At 39.3% G+C, this 20,622-nt stretch overlaps 1 long non-coding RNA gene and 1 pseudogene across 1 annotated transcript; both read right to left on the reverse strand.

Annotated features, from left to right (window-relative positions):
* Positions 1 to 2,935: 2,935 nt before the first annotated feature.
* On the reverse strand, positions 2,936 to 8,889 carry LOC143460773 (uncharacterized). The gene is made up of 6 exons (XR_013117964.1): positions 5,106 to 8,889; positions 4,469 to 4,637; positions 4,236 to 4,386; positions 3,971 to 4,043; positions 3,609 to 3,770; positions 2,936 to 3,516 (listed from the first exon to the last, which is right to left on the reverse strand). It is a non-coding gene; the product is annotated as an uncharacterized LOC143460773 (long non-coding RNA).
* A 2,547-nt stretch (positions 8,890 to 11,436) lies between these two features.
* On the reverse strand, positions 11,437 to 13,136 carry LOC143457833 (serine racemase pseudogene; annotated as a pseudogene).
* Between the last annotated feature and the right edge of the window lie 7,486 nt (positions 13,137 to 20,622).

Consider the following 20,622-nt stretch of genomic DNA (forward strand, 5'->3'; position numbering starts at 1 on the left):
CGCTCAAGAATGCAACTTGCAACATTGTTACGAGTCAATACTTAAACGATGTTGTACTCCCTTACAGCTACAACGATGGAAAATTTTTATTTCTGTGGCAAAATCTTCACCTAGTAAGTAACTAAAAAACTGTATTCGTCGTTGTGTGACCCAGCTGTTACTCAGCCCACCAAGCTAGATGTTGGGAAACGTGTGGAGTAACTACAGCGTTGTGTGGTGTCAACTGTCAATCAAACCCCGCAGATCATACCGAGTTTAGCGGATATGCCAAACACCGGTTAGCTAGGAGTTAAGTCGTACCCAGGCCATCCTGAGCAACAAAATCCGATTGTTTTGGACTGCGCGTCGGTACTGAATTTGCCAAGTCTGGGTAGGGTTTTCCTGCCACTCCATGTTTTATTTATGGTTGGTCCAAGAAGCCGCTTTGGATTTTCGGCTTGTTCTCGTAACTGAATTTTGGTCGGTACCAACAGCTGTTTTGCTTTTAGTCGTCGGTATTGTATGTCTGCAAAGACAGAAAGCTTCGGGTGAAGCTGACGGGTTGGCTTTGTCGCCAGAAGAGCAAAGGAAAGAATGGCTTTATCGCGGTGAAACCCAGGAGGTTGGATGCCCGTAGCTTGTTAAACTGGCCGAACTGAACTGAACTGGCCGCAAGGAAGAGAATGTTCTCCAGTGGTGTGGGACCCAGATATCCAGTACAATACGTTAAACGTCGTAGTGTGCAAAACACCGTTTATGACAATATGTATTTGGTGATTGTGCGATGTAATCCCTTACACATGCGCAGGAAGCTACTCAGCGATGGGGTATAGTAGAACCACAGCTGTTGTACGAAGAGTAACAGCCAAGTGACCATGCATGAGGTCATCATTTCTCTTTTCAGGGGGACCCGGGATGTACGTTTCTTGCGTAGTGACTCAAGTTATCGGCAAAACGTGAGCGAACTGTTCGAGATTATTCCAAGATATTTGGGGTCTGGGCAGAAGAGCGCATAGATGTTTAAGGAGGACAAGGCTGCGGTGCCACATTGTATCATGGGCAGCTGTAAGTTGTAAAAGTACATCACCGGCCTTTTTCTTAGTTTTGAAGCTTTTCTTGATACCCTGGGTCATAAGAGTGATCTGTACTTCAGCCAGTGGGGAAGGAAGTCGATTACGAGTAAAAAACGACTAAAAAAGACAATTTGTAGGCATAAAAATACTTACAATATTTCATATTAAAAGTTTAACAAACTTCTGTTTGCAGTTCATGTTTTTTTTTGTCTTGGAAGTATCACTCGACTCAGCGTAGATCAAACGTTTGAGGACTTTCCAGAAAACTCGCAAAAGAGTTATGGGCGATAACTCTTTGGGTCCCCAAACGGTGCTTGAAGACTTGGGTCACGACGACAAAAGCTCTTCTTCACATTTTTAAATTTTATGGTGCCGCAAGTAGATAGCCGAAAGCTACTTAACCAATACTTCAAGGCAGGACCGGCATGGAACTCTGGGCAGATGTATTTTAGACCCGGAACATTGATTGGCTTTGTTTGATGGAGGACGGCAGGGAACTCATTTGGGGAGAAATGACCAGAGATGTTTTCGCCATCAGATGTTTCTAACCTCCAAAGGTCAAACACTTCTTTTCCCACAAGTCTGGTCCTTCTTTTCCTGTATTCCGCATTTAGTCAGTTGTGTGGCGATCGTGTTGGATGAGAGAAGGGATGGACGAGGCAAGCGAACTGACCGGCCAGCGAGATTGTACTCCATTCCTTTCGGCTGCTGAACTGCGAGCAGTAGATAGTATTGAATTCGTAAAACCCTTCACTGCGCTAGCTTTTTTGTATTGAGTCTTTCCAAGAGCGAAGGGCTGCATTAGCGGTGTCTAGAGAGTCGCCAGGTAAGACGAAATTTGGTAAAGGGATGGGATGTGACTCATAACGAGGTTGAAAGTCCTGCCAAGGTTTCCCTTCTGATACACCGTTTTATAAAAGAAACCATTTATTTTCAGGAAATTTTCTTTTGATCAATCTTATCTACAATAATTGGCAAACCCAGAAACAAGGTTTTAAAATGTGTTTTATTGATTTTGTTTTACCATGTAAACCTGAAAGAGGGCCAAAATGTTATACAATAAAAAGGCTATACTATTGTAAACGCATGTTGAACGTTAGTAAACAGTATTTTAAGTTCCGACGTGATATTGTTGGAGACATTTACGTAAAACTGGAAATTTATGGCCTTGTAGCGATTGAGCTCACCTACCACTTCGCTAATATCACCCGAAAAGATGTCGTCCACCCATATGATAAGAGCTTTGGATTATATTGCATAGAACTTGCGTTGGTGGTTCCTTTTTAAAGTGGTGCCGGCAAGCGAGTCGTTTAAGCTTTACACTTCAAAAATCCGAAGCAGATGTTAATAATAGAGCGGAAACTTGCACGCGGACGATAACAAACAAGGTAAGGGTACAGCAAATTAACAGCTATGCCATCCGGCAACAACAAATTTATACTTTTACAGCAAATTTTTATACAAGGGGGTACACAGTTGTCGATGTTTAGACCAGATAAGACAGTTGATGATCCGAAAACAAATTTCTTTCTGATTTAAACTTAACAATTTTCTTACTATTTCGTGGTTGTCATGCGGTGGGTATGCTAAAAAGGGGCGAGTAAAATTTTGAAGTTAACATCACGATTTTCTGTTATTAATGTGGTGACATCAAATTTGGCATGCGACCAACTTAACAAAGAAACCGTTTATCTTGTTTCGTCCATTTGTATTCGTATCGCAAAAGTGCGGCCTACATATCAAAGTTTTGCAGATATTGTAACTGCTTTTTAGTGTAAGTGTCAACCAACCAATTTAAAAAGGAATAATTTCACCAAGAAAATATGCCTTAATAGAAAATTACTTTACCAATTTAAAGCAGTGAGTCATTATCACTAAAAATGCTTTGATTCAGCAGAGTATATTCCACGAAAGCACCGTCAAAAAGTGTAAAGCAAAAGAACGAAAATACTGAAGACAATAAAATAAAAAAACAACAAACAATTACATATGCATCCAATATAGCTACAATTAATCAATGTTAACTTCTTAAAATTACGAAAATGCGGACATGAATGAAGGATGAAATCTTAAAATGGAATGATTGCAGCTTAAGTTAACAACAAAATACTGTAAAAGGCGCACAGAACAAATGAAACCGTAGAAATATGGAAAAACAACGACCAGTAACTTTTCGCTCACCAATGCGTGTGTGATAATTGCATACCGTACAGTAAATTACCACAATAGATTGGCTTGATGAAATCATTGCACCGTCGTATGATAACGTAAAAATAACAAACATTACAAAAATAAGACTGGTAAATGATGTAATGTTTGATTAAAACACTGAATCATTTACAGATTTCCAATCTACTGATCAATGTGTTGGTCTATCACCTCAGGAAAGTTCAAATTTTCTTCATTTTCACAATCATCAGTTATCATCAAAAGAACTAGATCTTTATCTGCCAGTTCTAAATTGCTATAAAGAGTATAACAGAAAAAGCACAGTGTAAAAATTGTAAATTGTAATCTCTTTATCAATGCAAAGATTACAGAAATCACATCACTTACCCCCTTTTCAGAATCATAGTATTTTTTTGCTCATCAATACTTTTCTGGCAATCAACTGGACCACAGCTGCAGAGATTTTGAAATGGTATTCCACAAGGCATTCCAGTGATATTGAACTTGTTAATTTTAGCATATGTCAATGGGATTTGTGCATTGTCTCACCTGAAAAGCACCAGATCAAAAATACCAAGGTATGCACAAAAACAACTTAATGTAATTAAGATGAAACAATTTCCATCAATTCTATTTTATTTACCACATACATTCCATTGCTTGCAACAATAGGCAACACTAACGAAAACATTTCTCATTTTACACTGTTACGCTAAAAAAAGACAATCTGTAGGCATAAAAATACTTACAATATTTCATATTAAAAGTTTAACAAACTTCTGTTTGCAGTTCATGGTTTTTTTGTCTTGGAAGTATCACCAGCTGAATACAAATATACAGAAAACATTACTTCTAACAAGAAATTTTTCATACTTCATGATTAACATGCTTAATTACAAAAGTTTACAAGAAAAGTACTACGAAAGTTCATTATAATATATGCTTGCAGTATAGGTTAGTTAATCATGTTCTAGCAAATGTTTAGAAATGACACAGTTAATTACATAAAATTACCTTTTCAGCACTGTAAAACCTCTATAAAGCCACTTAGATCAGTTTGCTCCAAGAAATATGCCCTTACATCCCTGTTTCAAAATGCATGGAATGTACCATTAACAAATGCCATTCCACTAACGGCCGCACCAGTTTCTTCAAGTTCATCACACTAAAACAAAAACAAGTTTCCTATGTTTGGTGTACACTGTACAGCACGGGTACAACATAGTATGGTATACACAGCAACCTACAGCTTGAGTTATCGGAGCAATGGCATTCTTTCGAATTTTGTTTGTCATGTTTTCATCCAATTTACTTAGTGGCATACAACTTTCAGCATTAAAGATATTTGCTTTGTTATTTCCATAGTTGTTTTCTTCGGTTTGGAAGTTCTTTCCACTTGCAGGCAGAGTTTGAAATCTTGAAATACAACAATCAAACATTACTACACAACATTTGAAAGCTTAATAAAAAAACTAAACATAAATTGAAACTGAGAAACACTGACAACTAGCAAGACATTACTTTATACAAAGCACCTGGATAACTTGTCTAAATAGTACTTTCACTGTTCAGCTGTGAACATAGTGAAACCTTCATTTATGTATATTAGCAAATTGCAAAGTAATTTAAGCCTCTTAAGCTTTAACAGTGTCAATCAGTATCTTTGGCTTTGTAACAAACAATGAACATAACAGTAAAACACAGTTTTGGAAATTTATTACACACATATCATGTGAAGTCACAAACAGCATTCACTTCAAGTCATGTATACTAATCCAACTTACACTGTGACATAAATTTCACAATCAAACCTAGAAAATATAATTTCGACATGCAAGTTTAGTAATGAGCACAGTTAGCATGAAATCAATGCATGCAACTTACCAGGTGAAAAATGATGTGAAGTTATATTGAGTGAGAACTTCGATTGTGTCTTTGACGGCATAATGCCAATGATTCATTGAAGCAAGCAATCAATTAAGCAAAACAGCCAGAATATCAGACCTTGTACATATCTTACATGAAATACAAGTGATGTTGTGTACAAACTTCTTCCTTGAAAATTTTTGAAAAAATCATGCAACTGCATAAAAACTACCAATTTTCAGTTCCTGAATAGAAGAAAAAAATAAATTGTAGCCTGCGAGTGTTCTTTTTCGAAAAGGATTAACGCTTTGGATCTTTGGTTATATTTCTGCATTGTAATTGTAAATCCAACGTTAAAACACAATGGTTGTCAAAACGCTAGTAAACAAATAGCAATAGTTATAACTAGTGGCATTTAACACTCCCTCAAACAAGAAATCTAAAAAAGGACAAATTTTAATAATTTTGTAAGATCATGTAATAAACATGCAATTACAAAATACTTAAAGTTGGAGAGTTGTCCTGGACAACAAATGGTGCCTTCCTGTCCTTTGTAAAGTCAGTAATTCAAAGTTAGCATTTAAAAAACGGACTAAAATTGACGAGGTAGTTGGATATTCCAAAATAATTCGAAGAATATGCAAAACAGATAACCAGAAAGTCAAGACAGGCTTCAGAATTTCATGCTCCCAACTAGGGTAAAATTGGCACAAGAAAGCTTAGTAAAAGTAACATGTGAAAAAATGTTTTCAAGTTAAACAACTTCATGCATTATAAATTTACTTCCAACATTCGGCGATAGCGAACTTTCACAATGTGCATCTGATGGAAGAATTCAGCAGGCAAACAATGCTTGGTGGTGGATAATGTTGATTTCCAAATAATTTTGATTTAAGAACTTACAATACGAAATCAAATCAAAATACATTGAAAATTCTTCTTTACCCCTAGAAAATAATTACTACCATCAAAAAAAAACTCTTTGCAGAAACCAATAAAACTTTCTTTTGTCTTAACACATTCAATAGAAGTAAATTTTGCTGAGAGCAGCATCTTAAATTGATCAGCACTACAATTCTCATATGGCAATTTCTGCCACAGCGTGTGCCTACTTATTCTGACTGCCGGTTGGTCACAATGTTTCGTTTTCTCTCTTTGAATTATTTTCTCCTTGTCCCGCTTGATGCTACTACTAACAACATGATCTGCAAATCAACAAGAACGTTCCAGCTATAAGAACTACACAGTATCGCTTAGTGGCTTGCTTACCATAGAAGGTCTACAAGTATATCGCCATTCTTCCTGTGACTTCCTGAGTAGGCGCAAACAATGTAAGCACAGCAAGATATATATGTTAAGCGAGTCTGGTTTCCCCAGCACAGACCTTGCGTCAGTGTCAAATACATGCCCAAGATACTTGACTGTGGCAATGACAGCAGCTTTGCCAATACACTTGTTGTTCTTAACGACAAGAGGTAAATTGCCCATCACAGTTGAGCCAAGTGGTCAGTGAACTCAAGTGATGACGATCGACTAAACACATAAAGTAGTCTAAATACTACTATGCGGTGTACAACCTAGCGGTCGTGTACTCGGCCAAAAATTGGGAAACATTGAGCTGGCCCTTGGTCAAGACATGATCACTTAGCCATGGTGTATTTCCAAAATTGGACAATAAAGCTCAACAATGAGTGTTAGCATCCATTTACCCTAACACCAAGGTAGCAAAAAGTGAGCTTAAAGCTAACATCAACAGCTCACCTTGTGACACCTTGCAGTAAATTTACATCTTTGGTCACCTCAAGTGAAAAAATGACTAATGGGCATGGGGCACCAAATCGACACTGTTATAGTAAACAGCATCCTGTGACTGGATGTAGAGCTATAGGACCCCACAGCATGACAATTTTTCTGTTTTTGTGAGCATTGAACCTGCTGGGCTTCAGTGCGATAGAGTCACTCCTTACCTTGCACATTATTCAGCGGAGCCACTCTGATTGCTCCTCCCGAAACTATTTGCCTCAGCAAAAAAGCAAGCCGGATAAATAAAATCAAGATACCCATTGCTCACTGGCTCTACACTGCTAAGGATGGCGTGGGTGGAACTTAATTGCCTGCTATCTGGAGATGGTTGTTTCTGCTCAACCCTGTAAAAATAGGGAATGGCAAACATTGTAACTTGTGAACGTAGCGCAAAGGAGATTGCAAAATAAAGATTACAATATATCCAGCTATTGTATCCCCACGTTCCCCATGGAATACATAGTCATCAATTTTTGGATGGCAGCAAGACCCAGTTGTTACTTGACTCAAGCTCAAACATCTAGCTTGTGTTGCCAAATAACATCTTGCTCACAGGAAGCAGGCTGATGGTAAAACAGGGATATTTTGACACAGGACGTTGATTTTCTAGAGGCCGTTTATTATCATTTTTAATTTGTAATAATCTGCAAACTCATGAATGCATATAATCGACAAATAGCACTCTTTAAAAACGATTGAAACCTTCGTTTGTCGAAAGTCAAGACAAATTAAATGATTGCCTTTTGCTTATGATCTGCATATCAGATGGATTTCCTTTTTGGAATACTAGAATGTTAAGTTGCTCTTTCACTCCACTCAGGATTTCGAAGTTCTCTGACAATCATACAAGATCACTGTACTCTGCAAGCTCGTTATGTAAGAAAGCAGCAATGTTGAGTAGTAGCCGAATGGTTAGAGCTGGCAATTAGGCAGTGTTCACTACCCAGTAGCACTACCATTGTTATGCCCTTGGGGTATTACCAATGCTTGCTCCAGTTCAGTGCTTCTGATAAACATACCTAAATCATTCAGAACTTGCTTAAAAGCTAGCCAGATAAGTGGGGCTGGAGCAATTAAAGATTACCACAAAGGTTAATGGAAGCGAACTAAATTGACATATGAAGTTCTAGATACTTCTATCCTATAGCCGCCAAATAAAGAAAATCATGTCGATTGCTGTGAAACGCTTCGACCTTATGCCACACTGGGACTCTGGATAAATACAGTGGGTGAGTTAGAACTGCACGGACAAAGACCTTCCATAACATGTTCAGCAGTGTATGCCGCGTGTATATAATTGATGCAATCACTCCAGCTTGAAGGCAAAACTATTTCAACCTGATGCTGAACAAAAGCACCATGCAATTACCACAATTCAATTTAATACAGTGCATGAGCACTGCAAACACGAAAAAGTGACTTTTGGCTACTAGAGTACCGGTCTATCGTTGGCTGGATTGCCAGTTCAAACACCATTGTGCATTGCACTATGTGCAACAATTAAGCAGTCTTTAGAACTTGCTTGGATTCTACATTCAGTAAGTAAGCATACAGCTATTCCAGTGCCTAGAAGCCCGAGGTAGATAACCTATATCTTGTCTACGAAACAGGACCAATTAAGCAGCGTTAATGCCAGACACACCAAACGCATGAAAGAACTGAAATCGAAAACTAGGCTATTTTGTTCATTTCAGCCTTTTCAGATTTTTAGTGAGATCCGTTTATAGTTTGTGCAAGGCATTCCAACGTGCATCAATCACTATACAAACCTTATCCATACATTCCGGTATAGATCTCAGTAGTCTACACTCTACACCAGTAGCCTAAGCCATCCAATCGTACCGTACGATGACCAGCCACAGCAGTTCGACTGGATTACTTATTCAACCCACCGCTCGTTTGGATTACTCATTCGAACACGATTAGCCTTACAACAATTACTTTAAAAGATGGAAATATTCTTTTCAGCCCATACGAATGGGTAATCCGTGCATTCCTTTTTCCCTTTCCTATGGGCTAATCCTTGACGAATGGGGTGGTTTAAGATATCTTCGAGAAAATTTGTAAAAAAGGAGAAGGAAAGCTGGGCAGAAAGGTTAGAGTGTATCGTGCTGGCTTGCAGAAGCGACGACCACATAAACAAGCTATTTGCTCGAGATGCTGTGAAAATGTGTGAAGTGCATTTTGAAAGATCTGACATCGTTTTAAGTAAAATTTGTTTTACATACACTTACATGTAGTGTAACTAGTGTATTGAGGAAAGATATTTAATTTAATGGCATATCTAGCGTTTGATTTCCTTGAGATGGTTTGATGCAGAACTTCATTAAACTTCATGGAACTGTAAGATGTCCATAATTGTTATTATTTAAAGCGGAAATCGAGGAACTATTAGTGGTTTCATTACTATAATCAGTTAAACAAGACAATAGATCTATTTCTCTCGGATTTATACAGCGCTTAGTGAGTTTCTGCAAAATATAACCACCTATGTACTGAATTATGAATTCTTCGTCTCGGCTTAACTTGTGTAATGTCAAGTGTTTCCCCTTTTTGTTGTGTGCAACAGTGGTAACGTGTGATAAAAATACATCAAACAATTTTCGTGTTAAACATAGTGACAATTTTCTTGGTAAGAAAAATAGTGATGGGATTCACGTAATTCCATCACATGAGAATTTATGAAACAGTTCATCCGGTGAATTGTAGGAAGAAAATAGCTTCATAAAATAGTTAACCGCATCTGCAGTTAGATCTGTTTTAACGCCACCCACCATTCCATCAGCTTTTCTCTTGTAACATTATTGCAAGAAGATTCTGCAAGACAAGTGTAAAATTAAGTTTACTAGATTTTTTTAACCGGAATCTGCCAATGATAGAGCTCGAAATGAAATAAGTTTCAAAAAAAAAAATATATACCATGAGCAGTTTTTTGATGAGCGAGCAAAGTTTCATTACTTGTGCAGTTATGCAAACATTGTCCACATCTGCAAATACATATTTTCATTATCAGATTAAATGACATCAATATATCAGTACAGTATTTCTTCAAATATTCGTTACGACTTACATTAATTTGTTGTTTTGCTTGGCTGTTTAATATAAATTGGCGAGAACGTACACTCTGGGTGACCGCCATACATGACAAGCTCAACAGCAGTTGGCTAACTGATTAATAGGCATATCGTATCTTACATAAAGTTTGCTGCATCGTCTTCTGGGTCACAATCTATTTCAATAATTAACTTCAAATTGACATCCATTAGATCCCAACAACTGCACCACAATAACAAGATTTTAAATCAGACTTTCAGTAGCCTATTTTAATGACACAACACCTGCAACATAAGGCCTATGCTAATCAGTTTAGTTGCTAATTGCCTGGTCGAAGAGAAATGTGGGGAATGAAAAAATCTTCCCGCGCAACTCAAGTAGGCTAAGCCATGCCTTGATACAAAACAGCAGCATTATCAGTTCAATGAACTGAAACTAAGTTAATTGCTGAACCTAAAACTACCACCTGATTTCATTAATTAATTTCAATTAAAATTAACACCTATTGGATCCCAACAACTGCACCGTAATAATAAGACTAATCTGTTCCAGCAGCAAACAGATCTGAAAATCATTGTCGTCGTCTGCATGTTTATTGTTATGTAGTGAACCGTGACCGTGGAGAAAGTAGAATATGCTCCAAGAGAATAAAAGAAACAAATATGACGTCATGCGCAAAAGAGAAGTTTCTACTCCTGTGTTTTAATCTCTTTGGCCTAATCACCGGCCTTAAATTGTGTTATGTAGGAACATTGAAGACATTCATGCACTCACAGACTTCTACGAGAAAGACGTTATCCAGCACAACAAGCAATTGAAGAACAAATATGACAAAGTTCAATGTAATATGGGGGCAGGGTCAAGACTTAACTCCACACATTCAAACGTGAAAGTCGAAGTGGTAAATGGCTACCGATAAAAAAAGCAAATCAACCAACTCGTCACTGATGAGCTAAATGTATTTTATCTGCATAAGATCTCTTACTTGAAATTAATATATGTTTATTGTAATATTATTGGTTGTTTTCAGAAACGAAAACAGAAGCAAGTATCACCTATGTGCATCAGTGGGTAGGGATAAACCATATCATTGCATCAAAATTGCTGCCACTAGGAACAGACTAATTCAAGAAAAACCAAAACTTACAAAAGAATTTCATCTGAAAAAAGTCTAGACAAGATTTAATTGCACAATTATTGAAAAACACCTTGAAATTTACAGTGACAACTTGAACAATCTAGAAGATTTTAATTTCCAATCATATCCATAAAAATGTCTTTAAAATTATACGTATCTCAGTGGTGCGTCGTTACTTTAAAAACAATATTTAAGGCATCATCAACTTCATGGTTTAACATTTTCATGTATAAGTTAATAGATAAAATACAGTAGATAATTTAAGACTGACACAAATAAAATTGGTCTCCTGAGTGAAACAAATCTGGTAACAGAATTGAGTTGCGATGGATAAACTTTAATAAAGATTATTTATATGTGCCTTGTAATTATGTAGTAAACCATGCCTATGACTGCAAGGAATGATTTTTTCAACCAAAGCAGAGTGTGGGTTGAGATGACGATGCATAGTTTTAGCATTAAAGATTCTTCATGGCATCTTTAGACACCAGTTGAAATTTTAGCTATAGTTCCAACATCAGCATTTCCACCACAGAGAACAACCCCAATATTCTTGACGTCATCATGCATGCCTTTCGCTTTTGAGAACTTCTCACTGACGATGGCTGTGATGCCCACACCTGATGTTGGTTCAATTACAAGCTTAGCTCTTTCCCAAACCAGCCTTGTTGCCTCTATGATAGGCTCTTCTGACACAGTGATGACATCATCCACCAAATCTCTTATAATGGGCCAGGCACTTTCACCAATTGTCACTTTAACACCATCGTAACCACAGGATGGTCCAATGGTGTGATGTGGCTGTTACATTTTGATATGTAGCAATCGTTTGCTTTTTCTGGTTCAGCTGCATAGATCTTGATTGAAGGTTTGATGTGTTTTGCAGCGATGGTGATGCCACTTATCAGTCCTCCTCCTCCAACTGGAACTACAATTGCGTCGAGATCAGGATTTTGTTTCAACATTTCAAACCCGATTGTAGCATGACCACTGATTACTTCGGCTGTCTGATTTTCGTGGATAAAACATCCCCTTTTTTCACGACAATCTTTTTCTGCACATTGCACAACGAAACCGCCATAACTCTTCACTGCATTTTTCTTGCACTCGGGGGCATTGCTTGGCATCACAATATATGCGGGTATGTTGAAATTTTTAGCAGCTTTTGCCACAGCTTGTCCATGATTTCCACTGCTGTGGGTGACAATGCAGTCGGGTTTGTTTTTCCTTTTCACAAGAGAAGTGACCGCATTTGTTGCTCCTCTGATCTTAAATGATCCGAATTTCTGCAAGTTTTCTGTTTTCATAAAAAACATTTCCTCCACATAACTTGGAGATGGCCAGCTTGTAAAATGATTTGGAACAAACGTCGCATTGGTATGGCTACTCTCCTTTGTGACTCCTTAAATGAGCTTTCAGGCTTGAAAGGTTTACCACAAACTGAGCAACAGAAATGTTTGTTTTTGTCATTTTCAACAACTATTGGAGACTGCTTAACCTTGCTAGTATCGCTTTATCACTTGATGTACATTTGCGCAATCGAGATGCTTGGAATTCTACAAGTGAGTTTCTTTCATTTAAGTTTTCAAAATCGAAAACTTCATCCTTGATTGTAACATTTCTTTCAATCTCTGACTGAGGGACAATACTTTTTATCATGGGAGCAATTTTATCACCAGTATCAAACCGTGACATCTCCCAATCCTGTAAAGGTTCTTCTTTAGTAGGCATAAGATGACGACAAACTGACGCCTTCTCTGAATAAACTTCTTCAATACAAATATCAGTTTCTACATTCGATGGTTGCGATGGTTCTTCAACTGGCATTACATTGTTTGTGGTTTCATTTTTTTTACTTCTGCAAGAATCTTTGAATACATATCTTTCATGTTTTCTTGCATTTCGGCAAATCCCAAATTCAGATCTTGTCGCATTGATTTCAATTCTTTCAAAATCAGGTCGCTAAATTCTTTTAATATAATGGCTACTGGCAAACCACTAGGATGACACTCCATACTAATTAATAACACTTTTAAACTCCTATTGTAAAAAAACAAAAAATACGCTGTAATGTCAAGTTTGAAATAAAACATATTTGGACACATTGCACACCGTGTTTGAATAACACAGCATAAGATGACAACAAAAACCATAACAGTTATGCTTAGTATGGTAGTTTGCAGAATTTCAGACTTGCATCTCATGCAAAAGAACACTGAACAAAGAATTCAGCATCAGCAAAACTTAACAGTAAATCACTTGGATAACAAACCATGTAAAGAGCTTCCTTTGCAAACATCATAATAATCAATTGAGCATTTGACAAAAAAAACATTGTAAAAAGTGTTATAAAGTTATTGCATTCTCAATATTGACACAGACTTAAAGTTTATAGTTCGCTGGTTCAGGCTATAAACGCAGATGATATATGAATTATAGAAAGATCATGAATGGGAAAAAACCTAAAAACATTCCATTTGACAAAACGTAAAAAATGTGAGAAACAGATTCGTAAAATTATCCTTTTACCGTAATTCTTGTAAATGAACAAAATGTTAACAATAAGTTTCCAATATAATATATTAAAAATATAAAATTAACCAAATAACACTCAGAACAACTTTGGAAGGCAATCAACAATAAAAGTTCTGACAAGAACGCAAATTACTGCAGTTACACGCCGATAACTTTCCTCTATCTCTATCATTTATCATAGTTCTATCAGTACAACATGTTTTCAAGTAAATGTTGTACAAAGAATGCTGTTATTGCATAACATAATTTTTGCTAATTACATTTTAGAAAAAATTTTTATTTGAAAAACAAAGTTAAACAATACGTATGTGTAAAATAACTTATCGGATGTCTATGTCGTCATGGATAGCACCTATACAGCATACAAAACAAAAGAAAGCAGCAAAAAACAAGAACTTAACATACGAAAGTGAAAAATGTTTAAAAAAAACAAGTTATAACCAAGTTTTTAACAAATTCATCTCTAGCTTTGCTCATTGAAGCTCAAGTTTTTAAATGACACTCAATCACTTACATGACAAAGTAAACAAATCTAAAACAAAAAATATTGTTATAAGATGTATGTCGACTGAGGCCTTAAACATATATGTCTGCAGAGGACTGCACTGTTTATCTTAACTTATAATATTCGGACTTAATTTACCTGCCGAATTAATGATCTCACTCCGTGGTTTCGTGCGGTTAGAATTCTCCAACCTAACGTTTTATTAGCCGAAAGCTCTTACGATTAATCAGATACAGTTTATCAGAAACAATCCTTTATTGTAGGAACTGTACAGGTTCCGATTAATATTACACAATCACAAAACTTAGCATTTACCATTTAACACAAGTCTAACAGATTACATTTAACACGACTAACGTAATGTTCGTACGATTCAGTATCTCTCTGTCTGCGCGGTTACTCGCATATTAGCTCGAGTTTATAAAGCGAAGCGATGTGAACGGAAACACAATATACACAAATATTTCAGAATGCGCGAACGATAAAATAAGCGTTTGGGCAATGGGGATTATTTACGGTTAAAACTCGGATGCTATGAAATCACCTGGCAACGTACTAAACGGCGCTTTCACATAAAGTTATTTAGAGAAAGTTTCCAAATATTAAGCGACAATTGCAGTTTCATCAACAAACAACATGTAATGAAAGAGTGGTATATGGTCCCTTAGCCTGTAAGGTTTACCCACTTACACTACAAAGTCTGTTTCCTTGTGTAGTACTTAACAGTGAACTTTGGTAGACTTCAGCAATAATGACACAGAAATGACTACTGTATAATCTGATTATATTTGAAGCTTCTTTGAACGAATACATCAAGATAGAAAACTGTGACAGCAACAGCACAAAGACATGTTGCGGCGTTGAACGTAGAAACCAAAAAAGGACTGAGTAAATCAAAATGCACGCACAAGGGAACAATCGATTACGTCACGCAGTGTTATGCTTCACTGATTCGATAGACGAGAATTCTATGTCGTATACAATTTTATATTACATTAATTGATATATTTATCACAAACATTTCAATAAACAACTGGCGAATACTTTCCCACGAATGATATATTGGTATTGGTAGTGGCTCACATGCCACTACATTCCTCCCCCGCTACGGAAGGGAAAAAATTGACAATTAAAAAGCAATATCCTGATTACGCGGGTAGCACAAAAACAACACAATGATTATTTACAGATAACAGAGTAAGTGCAGTTTTGCAACCACCCTCTGCTACCAGTTGGTGGGTGTCTCACACATCAATCGGTGTTTCATATAGCTTTTGAACTGTTCGTAAGCCTGGGTTCCAAGTGGCGTTGTGTCTCTCAGGCGGCCGAGAAACTCTAGCAAGTCGGCTGACTGGATAGTAGCTGTGGCTCCTATCATTGTAAAGATTTTTGTCTCGCAATCAATCTGTGGAACCAGTTCGAACATTGCTTCCAGACGCTGGAACCAAAGCTCCAGGTCCTCTGCCGAAGTGGTTGGTGGTGATGGAAATGCCAGGACCTTCGGTGAAATGTCTGGTCCTCATATCTCATAATATTTGTATATCGGATGAAGTGCCGTTTGTTTCCAAACCGCCAGATCACGCCGTCGAGGAAGGAGGTAACTAGAGCCTTGTACGCCAGGTCTGATAATCGACAGTTGCGGAGCGGGAACCGACTGTTCATCCGGTGACTCTGGTGAATCGGGAATCGGTGAGTCGGGCATCGCGACGTCGATAAACGTAGGCCTACCCGCCGGCGTGTCAGACGTTGTATTGTTCATTTGAAAGTCAGCAGTCGATTCCAGAAACGTCAAAATGGTAGATTTGTTTGGCAGCAGTGGTAATGATGGCAAAATCTGTGGAGAAACTGCAAGGTTTGAGATCAGTTTGCTCGCATAACTAAGCTCATGCGTGGGAAAGATGAACATGCAAAACGACGGAAAATCGGTAACGATATAAGCACAAGACAAAACGACGCAGCAAAGAGAAGGTTATTAGTTATTAGTATTATGCATGCACTAAGCGAGAGATATACTAAAAAAATTGTCGGCCGACAGTTACAAAGGAAAATGTTAAAAGGTTATATGCATAAGACATTAGCGGCACCGAAAAACACGTTGATACAGATAATGAAACTTAAAGTGTGTGTGTGTTCGCGAACTCATCACGGGACGACGCAGCGGGCGGCGCGTCATCAGAAGATCCAGAAGAAGACGGTTGGTCACGAGAACGTCGAAGCAAAGGCGACGGTTGAGTTTGTTGTGGACGTGCATCTCGTTGGTTGCGTCCAGCGCGAATACGGGATACAAGAGATCTGGCATACCGCAAATGCTGCGGAGATGATCGAATAAACCCGATGGTATGGAAAAGGGCCCACATCATGGCAAGTAGCTGCAGGATGAAGATAAGGGCTGAGAGAAATGGATTCGTAATCTGCGACAGTGCAAGCAGTAACGTTTGTTTTGCGGCGTGCGCGAATGTGTCTGCGACGTAGGATCCGTTGATCATAGTTTCATCAGTTGTAGTAAGACTTGTTATGACATCTCGCATTTTCTCCTTAAGCAGGTTGGCTTCAGACATAGAGCTGAGCAGCGATTGAAGGTCAGTGAACGAGTCGGAGTCAGGTAGCTCGTTGAGAATCTTCTCGTAGTCGGGAGCTTTGTAGTTGATGTGTATAGTCGACAATGGTAAGTTGAGTTGATGCACCTGCACATGTTCGTGCGATAAAGTGTAGTTGTGGTAAAGGACAGTGTGTCCCAGAACTCGGAAGACAAAACTTCTAGCTGTTCGATACGATTCCAGCAGATGTACTCCCGGTAAGACAATGTTGTCTGAGATGAGTTGGCCGTATTGACTGCGGCCGTTTTGATCGCGATACTGGATGAGAGGACGTTGACTGAACGCGTTGTGGTACACAAGTGACGGTAAGACGGTACCGTTGATAGAGTGACATGTTGCTCTGGACATAAAATCTCCAAGGTTGGAACCCATGGTTTGATGTCCAAGAGTGGAAGACAGTATCTCAGTAGGGAAAATCTTCCCAACTGCTTTGTAGAGTGTGCCAATCAGCTTCGTGAGTTGTATCGGCAATGTAGGAACTTCATCTCTACGCAGTGAGAACTTCGGAAATGAGATCGTCCTGTTGTCCGTCAAAGGTTGCCAGAAGTCGTGAGAATTCAGAGTGTGGCGTATGATCAGATACACGCCTTGGCAGGCTAGGGCGCAAAAGAGCGAGTCTGTCGAGCTCTGTACATTGCTGGTAGCGAAAGATAAAGTTGTTGTTGTCGCAGTGGATATTTTCGCCATAGCAGCTTTTCGCACGTGTAGAACACTTTCTCCAGTGATGTACGGAGATTCCGAAGTCAGGTAAGGAAACTCTATATAAAGACGTAGAGTTGTAATGGAGTAGCATCTTATGTGATCCCAGAGGTTTGTTGGTGGGCAGTTGATATTCGAGGGTACTCGCCATATAAACATACGATTGCCCGTTAAGCAATATCCACGCTCGATTGAGCACGATGCAAGCGATCCAAGCGACGACGTCATTGTGTCTGTGACGTAATCGTAGTAAATTGTAGTGTGAAACAGGAAGTCGTTTGTTATTGTCCCTGACGCTGTAGTTGGCCAGACAAACTTGTAATGAACGGCATTCCGTGTGGAGTACGCAGCAGGGTTAGATCGAATGAGTGGGCCATTTGATGAGACTTTGGTTTCATTCCAAGACGTACATTTTTTATTGTAAGGTGGGTGTGCGTCAATGGTATTGGCCGATTTTTGATAACTCCCAAAAAAGAAGTAAATAGTGCTCCAGGATGTAATCTGTGAAGTACAAACTGTTGCAGGAATCTTCTGGAGATGCAGATCTGGAGCAAACACGTTAGCAGAGCAGTTGTGTATGGTGAAGGATGTCTGCTTTTGGCAATGCATGTCGTCATCAAAGGTGTACAACCCAAGAGAGTGTGTTCGTTGACATAATTGAAATTCTTGGTCGGCCTGTTGAGGGTTCAACTGTTCGGCTGATGAGAACAAGCAGAGGCACGAAAGCATCAAGCAAATGAACATGTTGCTTTTATAATTCGCGAAACTTTCGGTGGAATGATTTTGCGACCAGTTCGAGACGTCTTTATAACCGCAGGAGGTTTTGTTGGCTCCGGAGCGGCGACCGTTGGTGGTACCGTTTCTTGTCTCGCTGAGGTGGGGGGCAATGGCTGCGGAGCAGGATCTTGTGTCTGCAAAGAAAAATTCTGTTGTTGATGCGAAGGTGTTGATTTTAAAGGGGCATCAATATCGATAGTGTAGCTAGGCTTTAGACGGTCGAGGGAAACGCGGTCCGGTTTGCCCTGGCGAGAAATAACAACATACTTTTCGTATCTCTCCAATACTGGAAACGGACCAACATAAGGGCGTTCCAACGCTCTTTTGACATAGTCACAGCGCACATAGACGCGGTCACAATGTTTCAAATCCGGATGAACATAGGACTGTACGAATTTCGTATGAGCGGTCGTTGGTGTAAACTGAAGGTCGTTGATGAAGTCTGGATAGGCACCGAGGTAGCTGGATGTAGGAACTGCGGAGGCAAGCTTGGAGTCTGAAAAGAAACCTCCTGGATGACGTAAGGTGCGTCCAAAAGCTAACTCAGCTGGTGTACATTTCAGGTCCTGAAGATAGCGATTGCGCAGAGCCAGGACAATAAACCCCAATTTGTGAAACCAACGCTCAGGTTCGTCGAAACGCTTGATGGCGCGCTTGATCTCCGCATTTGCACGTTCCGTAATTCCATTGGACATGGGGTGGTAAGCGGTGGTCAGATTGTGTTGGATACCAAGAGAGCGCATAATTTCCGCCCAGGCAGAACTTGTGAAACACGGTCCACGATCACTTGTGAGGATGATTGTAACGCCGACCAAGGAGCACCAGTGATTTACAAAGTAAGCGGCGACGGTTTCCGTGGTGGCATCAGGGATTGGTATGGCTTGAACGAAACGCGTATATCGGTCAATGCAGGTAAGAATGTATTTATAACCGTGTGAGGTTGGAAGTGGTCCAATCAGGTAAATTGCAACATCGGAAAATCGACCATCCTGAATTTTAAATGACCCTGGTGCGGTTTTGGTGTGACGGAAAATTTTTCCTTCTTGACAGTTTGGGCATTGCTGGACCCAGGTCGCGATCTCTTTACACATTCCTGTCCAGATAAATCGTTCCTTGATGAGCTTGACTGTGGCTTTCTTCCCAGGATGCGATAAGTTATGTAAGTGCAGAAATACTTGACGCCGGAAGAATGAAGGAACTAGGACACGCTCTGTGTCGGCGGACACGTCACAAAGAATGGTTACGTCGTTATTGGGCAGCTTGCAGTCTTGAAGTTTGAGTACTGTTGTCGCGGCGCGTAGTTTTTGAATGGCAGGATCTGTGGTTTGAGCTTGTGCTATTTTCTCATATTCCAAAGGCGGCGGAAAATTGGAAATAGCGTTAATGTCGGGTGTTGCATTATGAGACCTTGACAAAAGGTCCACCACCACGTTATCAGAACCTTTGATGTGTTCCACGGTTGTCGTATATTCTGAAATGAACAACAATTGTCGGAATTGTCTTGGTGAGTAATGTTCTGAGATCTTCCCGAGACTAGAAACCAGGGGTAGGTGGTCAGTACGTAGGGTGAATTGACGACCTGTCAAGAAGTAGCGGAAATGCCGAATGGACTTGTACGCGGCCAGCAGTTCTCTGTCAAAGCAACTGTATTTCTGTTGACTTGCACTCAGCTGTCTTGAAAAGAAGGCTAACGGAACTAGTTGGTTTCCTTGTTGTTGTTCCAACGTTGCTCCAATACTGGTCAATGAAGCGTCAACTGTTAAGTAAGTCGGCGCGTGGAGTTTCGGAAACGCCAAAGTGCTGGCATTTGCAATAGCTTGTTTGCTATCAGCGAACGCGCGTTCTGCATCCGCATTCCATTGTAAAGGGGCGCGTTTGTTTCGATTGCCTGGAATTAGTTTGTACAGCGGCTGCAACATGGTAGAGCAATGCCTCAGGAAACGAAAATAATAGCAATAAACGCCCAAGTAACTTTTCAGCTGTTTGCAGGTTTTTGGCTGAGGGTAATCGAGAATGGCTTGCACTTTTTCTTGAGTTGGTCGTATCCCCTCAGAATTTATGTGATGTCCTAGGTAGTCAAGAGACTTGCGGTTGAATTCACATTTGTCGAAATTCAGCGTTAAGCCAAATTCATCAAGACGTTGAAAAAGCATCTTAAGGTGTTCAAGATGTTCCGACAAGTTACTACTTCCAATGATGATATCATCGAGGTAGGCAAAGATTCCAAGGTGCAGAAGGGGACGTAGCAATTCTCCTATGAGTCTGGAAAACGTCCGTGGAGCGCCGGACAGACCGAACGGAAGTCTTGTATATTCAAATTATCCAAGGGGGCAAACAAACGCCGTCTTATGAACGTCTTCAGGAGCCACCTGCATTTGATGATATGCAGCTTGGAGATCTAACTTGGAGAAGACAGTTTTACCATAC

This window comes from Clavelina lepadiformis, chromosome 1 (assembly GCF_947623445.1).
Source record: "Clavelina lepadiformis chromosome 1, kaClaLepa1.1, whole genome shotgun sequence".
NCBI lineage: Eukaryota > Metazoa > Chordata > Ascidiacea > Aplousobranchia > Clavelinidae > Clavelina > Clavelina lepadiformis.